We start from the raw sequence: 7,219 nt of genomic DNA on the forward strand, positions 1-7,219 counted from the left end.
CTGCTGTGTGGCATGAGGCAATAGAGTGGATAAACAACTTCCCAGTGAGGTGGATGAAACAGGGATTCTACTGGAATTCAATTCTGGACTCTAGAACAGTGTGGGGACTCAGAAAGTTAGATACAATAAAATAAAGGAGGAGGCACACACCTGTAATTTCAGAGGCTTGGGAGTCTGAGGCAGGAGAATCTTGAGTTCAAAGCCAGTCTCAGCTATGGTGAGGCGCTAAGCAATTCAGTGAGACCCTGTCTCTAAGTAAAATACAAAATAGGACTTGAGATGTGGCTCAGTGGTTGAGTGTCCCTGAGTTCAATCCCTAGTGCACAAAAAAACAAATTAATTAATTAATTAATTTAATTAAATAAGTAAAAGAAGAAAGCTCATCACCAGCTGTGGTGACTGTCCGAGCTAATCCACTGCAGGCAAAGTGGGGAGGGGGGGCTAAGGGATCCCAACCTTCAGGTAACATGGCTTGTCTTGGAATAAACAAACTCAGAGTTCAAGGACACTACTGGAATGATCCAGAGGGTGAGCTATACTATACATAGAGTCATGCAGGAAAGATGCTATGCTTCTTCAGATTGTCCCCAGAGAGCCGAGGCAGGAGCCATCTTGCCACTATTTTGCAGAGACAGTGCCTATGGGAGCAAGTCCAGGAGCCCAAACCTGGGGAAAAAAAGTTGAATTAAACATAAAATATAGGTAAAATGACACTGTTTTAGTTTCTCAATCAGATAAAATTAACACTCTGAGGATTCCTTATTAGTTAAGTAATTGAAACCCATTCAAGTTATTTAGAAGGCTATATAAATTTAATAATTTATATTAATAAATTTAATTAATAAATTTAATAGTTTTATTAAATTTATATGCTTCCAAAGAATATCTTCAATGAAATACCTACTTTACATATATACAAATATACATGTTCTCTGTATGTATATGTGTAATACACACATTAGAGGTATGAGAACAATTAATGTTTTATTTTCACTTCTTTCAAAATTCAGAATTAAAGATCAAATGTTTATTTGTAGCAAACCACTTCTAGAAATATTTGTGGTTAAACGTTTTAATCCTCCTGCATTTTCTCTTAATTTGCAGACTGTCAAATCAGTGACAGAAAAGAAAAAAACTTCAATTAAGTTTATGAGAAAAAATTCCTGTATAAAGTCCTATCACTGAAGGCTTATTTAACTTCCTTCTGACCCCTTTAACAGAATTCCTAACACTACAGTTTTCTATGAGCAAATATAATCTAGAGTGAAAAGAATGGATTAAAAGGGGACAGGTGACATTGAAAAGAGATTTGAAATGACACAATGTATGTTATGAAATTTTGACTTCTCCTGTCAAATCTTTATTTCCTAAAGCAACCTGGGGTCTTAATCAGTACAAATTTATTTATAATTTTTATTTGTTTTGACTTAGGAATGCTACCAGTGAATTTAATTGAAACTATTGTGAGTCAAGCTTTATTGTTGCATTTCATAAAAGAAAAAGGCATAAAACAGATATTTAAAATATTCTGACCTTCATTTGTCTTAGACTGAAAGCATGTTTTTCACCAGAATCAGCCAACATAGAAGGTGCAATTCATCAGACAATACTTACATTCAGGTGGATTAATTACAGGAATATTATAAGAAAACTGTATTCCCAAATAATAAAAGCATTTCAAAAGTCTATAGAGACTGTTATCCCAACCTGGAATGAATATACAGTTCCAAATTATATAGCCCGTGTCAGCAGGTTCTATTTTTAAGGTGCTGCAACTGTGCAATATTTCCAGGGATATGTGATTAGAACAATGTAATTAAGATGCACATGGGCACATATCCAACCTTGTTTGTACAATCTAGTCTTGAGGTCAGCATCCATGCCCAGAAGGAAGTCTCAGGAGTTCAAGAAAGATGGCTACTCTTTTGGTGTCTGGGTTGAAATTTCCTGAAACTGAAGAAATTGTAAGAGATAACTCTTTGGTTGATCTCTCTCCTTTAACACCATCATTATTTGCGACTAACACAATGGCTATTGGTCCTACCATCAGCTATTCAAGATAAAATTAACAAGTCTTAACATATCATCCATAGATCTTTATGATAATTTGTTAGTTCAATTTTCCAATGTGACCTTTAGCTATTGCCTTCTAGAAACACTGAACACAAACTCCACTCTAGTGTATCTGTCCTCAGAAGTCATGCTTAATTCTTACACATCTTGCTTTCTTCATCTTTGTAGACAGTCATTTCCTAGCATCTTTATCTGGCTATTTCTCGTTCACCCTTCAAAATTTAGCTCAAGCATTGTGGGGGTTTTTCCACTTCTGGCGTGAATGAGAGGAACAGTTTCTGTCAGAGGAGGATGGTGCCGGAGATCAATTAATTACTAATAAATTTATCTAATCAATAAATACAAGAGCCAAAACTTTTTCAAATGCAAGGGTGTGTGATGGATTGGGCCATACCAAATCTAGCCTCCAACAAGATGGAGAAGCCCCACCTTCACCTTTATTTATAGTCCCACAGGTAAAGGGGCTTCTGTGAGGAACAAGATGGGGTGGAGTTAGGAAAGCCATTTGTTTAGAGAATTAGCACATCCTCAGGAGTGAACAGCTCTGTACAGGGCCACTTACTCCTCGGCTATCTGAAACCAGTCTCCCATGACTGCCAGTTCCTGGGAGTCAGACCTCTGTATCCTATGGCTCAGTCAGTCCCAATTCTGCTAAACATGGATGGCTCCCCACAAAGCATCATGTTTTCATTCTTTCCATATCATTCTTTTCCATGTGACATCACAGATTAGAAGTTTCTCCAATGCATGTTCACCATTGATTCACATACTTTCTTCAACAATATTAGCAATTTAATTTGGTAGTAATTAGAAATACACAACTAAAAAAGATACATGGTGTATATTTGAAAGAGCATGAATATTAGAGTCAGACTGACCTGGTTCAGCTCTACCCCTGAGCAACTGTCTCTTTTGGAAAAGTTGATTTATTTTATAAGTTGAAAGTTAACATTATAAATTTTATCATGTATAACATGTTTTGAACTACACACACACACACACACACACAATTATTACATGCATATATGTAGACATTATGGAATGGTTAAATCTAATGACTAAGTGCACTACATCATATGTCACCGTTTGTGTGATGAGAATGCGCACATCCATCCTGTCCACATTTTAGAAAAATATGATATATTTTATTAATGAATCTATTTTTCTATTTATATAGATTTTTAATTTATTTCAATAATGTTTTACAGTTTTCAGAATAAAAACTTTTCACGTATTTTATTAAATGTATTCCTAAGTGTTACATTCTTTTTATTTTTTGTTTGTTCTTTTTAGATGTACACTACAGTAGAGTGTATTTTGACATATTTTACAGACATGGAGTGTAACATTTTAGTTAGTATCTCATACTTGTACATGATGTAGAGTTTCTCTGGCTGTGTATTATATATGAACATAGGAAGTTACAACTGATTCACTTTACTGTCTTTCCAGTTCCCATCTGCGCCCCCTTCCCTTAATTCCCTTTTGTCTAATCCACTAAACTATTCTCTGCCCACTTTACTGTGTTTCAGTATCCACATATCAAAGAAAACATTCTACCTTTGTTTTTTCTAATGAATCTTTTTAAATCTTGTTTTTTCTCTTTTGGAAAATGAAGGCTAAAAGTTTCTAAAATAAACTAAAATTTTAACATTTATTTATTAACATACTTTTTCCTATAAATATTTATAGAGGGACAGAGAGAAAGAGAGAGAGACAGAGAAAGAGAGAGAAAGAGGGACTATTCTAGGCACTGAGACTAGAAAATGCATTGATTTATACAGGATAGAGTTTTATCACATAATAAAAAAAAATGTGGTAAGAAGTTTTTCCTAAATTTAGAAATTTAGGACTTAGGAACTAAAGAGAATGGGTGAAATAATAATCCAAGTCATTTCAACTAAATTGTTAGAATAAATTATTTTGCTCCTAGAAGAGGAAAACTTTCTTATCAAAGACATTTCTCTTTGTTGAATTTCAGATAATAGTGAATTTGCAGCAAACCATCAGGGTATTAAATGGAATGGAAGGAGTCCCTAGATATGTAAATTCATATACCTCAGGGAATATAATATATAAAACTGTAATATGTATATTAGATGACATATGTCATATTTTAATTTCCATAATCAATACTATGTATACATATTATAATCTTACAAAAGTATATCACAGTTCTAGCATTTTGATAATATTTAGTTCATTTCAACTGCCACCACTGTATAAAATAGCATTGTTTTATACTTACCCGTATACATATATGTATGTTTTATTCACCATGATTTATTTATATTGTGCATTGCATGAATCTTGTGTTACTATAACAAAATACCTTAGGCAAGCCATTCATAAAGAAAAGAAGTTGATTTAGCTCACACATCTGGAGATTCAAAATCCAAAATTGGCTCAGCACATTGATTTATTCTCTGGTGAGGGCTTCACAGCAGATGGCCTCACATCATGATGGGCACATGTGTGAGAGCATGTATTCACACCGACAGTATAAATTTTGTAGCAGTCATTTCCTTATTTGCAAGTATATGTGTAGATTAATTTCCTGAAAGAGGAATTGCCATATCAAAGAATTTTAGCATTCATATTTTTATTAATGCATTATTCCTATACATAATAGTGGGGTACATTTTGAGATAATCACATATTCATGGAATATAATATTTTCCATTTCAGACACCAGTACCTTCTCCTTCCTTTTCCTCTCCCTTCTTTAGTTTACCTCTGTACTCCTGTAACCCTCCCCCATCTATATGTTGGTTTTATAAACTGGTATGTTATAGTATTACATAACAGTGGAATTCATCATGAAGCATTCACACAAGCACACAGCATAATACGGTCAGTCTCATTCTGCTGTTCCTCCCCTTTCCTGATGTTTCCTCCTCCACATTAACCTTTCTCAATTCCTCTGATCTCCCTTATATGTTCACGGTGCTGCTCTCTTTTTCCCTTCTCTGACTGTAGCTTCCACATATGAGAGAAAACATTCAAACCTTGACTTTCTGAGTCTGGTTCATTTCACTTAGCTTGATGTTCTCTAGTTTTCCTCCATTTACTGACACATGCCATAATTTCATTCTTCTTTATAGCTTAGTAAAACTCCATTGTGTATATGTACCACATTTTATTTACCATTCATATGTTGATGGGCACCTGGGCTGGTTCCATAACTTGGCTAATGTGAGTTGTGCTAATTAATAAAAATCAGTGTGCCTGTATCACTGTAGTATGCTGATTTTAGTTCTTCTGGGTAAATACCAAGGAGTGAGATAGCTGGGTCCTGTGGTAGTTCCATTCCTAGTCCTTTGAGGAATCTTCATGCTTCCTTCCACTAATTAGTCATTGTACTAATTTGCAATTCCACTAATAAAGAATGGGAATACCTTCCCTGCCCCCATCCTTACTACTATTTATGCTTATTTCTATTCTTGATAACTGCCATTCTCATTGGAGTGAAATTATATTTAAATGTAGTTTTTACTCGCATTTACCTGATTGCTAGGGAGTTTGAACTTTTTCTCGTATATTTGTTAGCCATTTGTATTTTCTCATTTGAACAGTGTCTATATAGTACTTTTTCTCATTATTGGACCTTTTTTTTTCGTGTTAAGTTTGAGTTCTTTGTATATCTCGGATATTAATCTCTTGTCAGAGGGGTAGCTGGCAAAGATTTTCTCCCATTCTATAGGGTTGCCCATCACACATTTAATTATTTCCTTTGCTGGGCAGAAGCTTTTTAATTTGATGCATCACATGTGTTGTTTCTTAGCTTTATTTCTTGAGCTCTAAATTTCTTGATAAGGAAGTCAGTACCTACACCAATATGTTGGAGCATTGAACCTGTGTTTTCTTCTAGCAGTTGCAAAGTTTCTGGCCTAATTCCCAGGTCTTTGAGTTGACCTTTGTGCAGGGTGAGAGGTAGGGATCTAGTTTCATTCTTTACATTTGTACAGCTAGTGTTTCCAGCATCATGGGTTTAAAAGGTTCTATCTTTTCTCCAGTGTTTTTTTGTGGTACTTTTTTGAGTATCAGATGACTGTGTCTATGAGGATTTGTCTCCATGTCTTCTTTTCCATTCCATTGGTACTTATATGTTCTGATGCCAATACCATGCTGTTTTTCATTACTATTGCTCTGTAGTGCAATTTGAGATCAGGTTTTGTGATGCCACCTGCATTTCTCTTTTTACTCAGGTTTACTTTTGTTATTCTGGGTCTCTTATTCTTCCAAATGAATATTAGGACTGTTTTTTCTAGTTGTGTGAAGAATATCATTGATATTTTGATGGGGATTGCAGTGAATCTTCGTGGCATTTCTAGTACTATGGCCATTTTGACAATATTATTCCTGCCTATTCAAGAACCTGTGATGTCTTCCCATCTTCTAAGGTCTTCTTCAATTCCTTTCTTCAGTGTTCTATAGTTTTCATCCAGAGATCTTCACCTCCTTGGTTAGATTTATTCCCAAGGTGTATTTTGTTGTTGTTGTTGTTGTTTGTTTGTTTCTTTGTTTTTAGATTATTGTAAATGGGACAGTTTTTTCTGATTTCCTTGACTAGTGGAGTATAGGAAAGCTATTGATTTTTCTGTGTTGATCTTATATACCAATACTTTGCTATAGTTATTTGTCAGCTCTAAAAATATTCTGGTGAAGTGTTTTTGGTCTTCTGGATACATGATTATAGAATTCATAATTTTGAGTTATTTAAAAATATCCTTTTATATAGGGTTATATTAATTATACTTCAGAAAAATGTAAGAATTTCTGTTTTCTCACTTTATTACACATATATAGTGTTTCAAATTTTTCAAATATTTTAAAATATCTGTGAAAGGTAATGATTCTTGGAACTTTTTATTTATATTTTTATTACTCTCTGTAAAGTAAAACATTTATGTTAAAGGGATGGATATAAGATTATGGGCTCTCCTTTTTCTCCATTTGCAGGCTATCTAATATGCTCTTTAATTTCCCAATACATTGTCAAAGATCAATAATAATCTGTTTTCCTCTTGAATAAATTGGCCTTTTTGATTGCTTTGTCAATTTTTGTTTTATTTCTAGCAATTTTAGTACTACATATCTCAATATTGTTTTTCTAAGCTTACTTTTGAGGTATGGCGATTGTCCT

Source organism: Sciurus carolinensis, chromosome 9 (genome assembly GCF_902686445.1).
Source record: "Sciurus carolinensis chromosome 9, mSciCar1.2, whole genome shotgun sequence".
In the NCBI taxonomy this organism is placed as follows: Eukaryota; Metazoa; Chordata; class Mammalia; order Rodentia; family Sciuridae; genus Sciurus; species Sciurus carolinensis.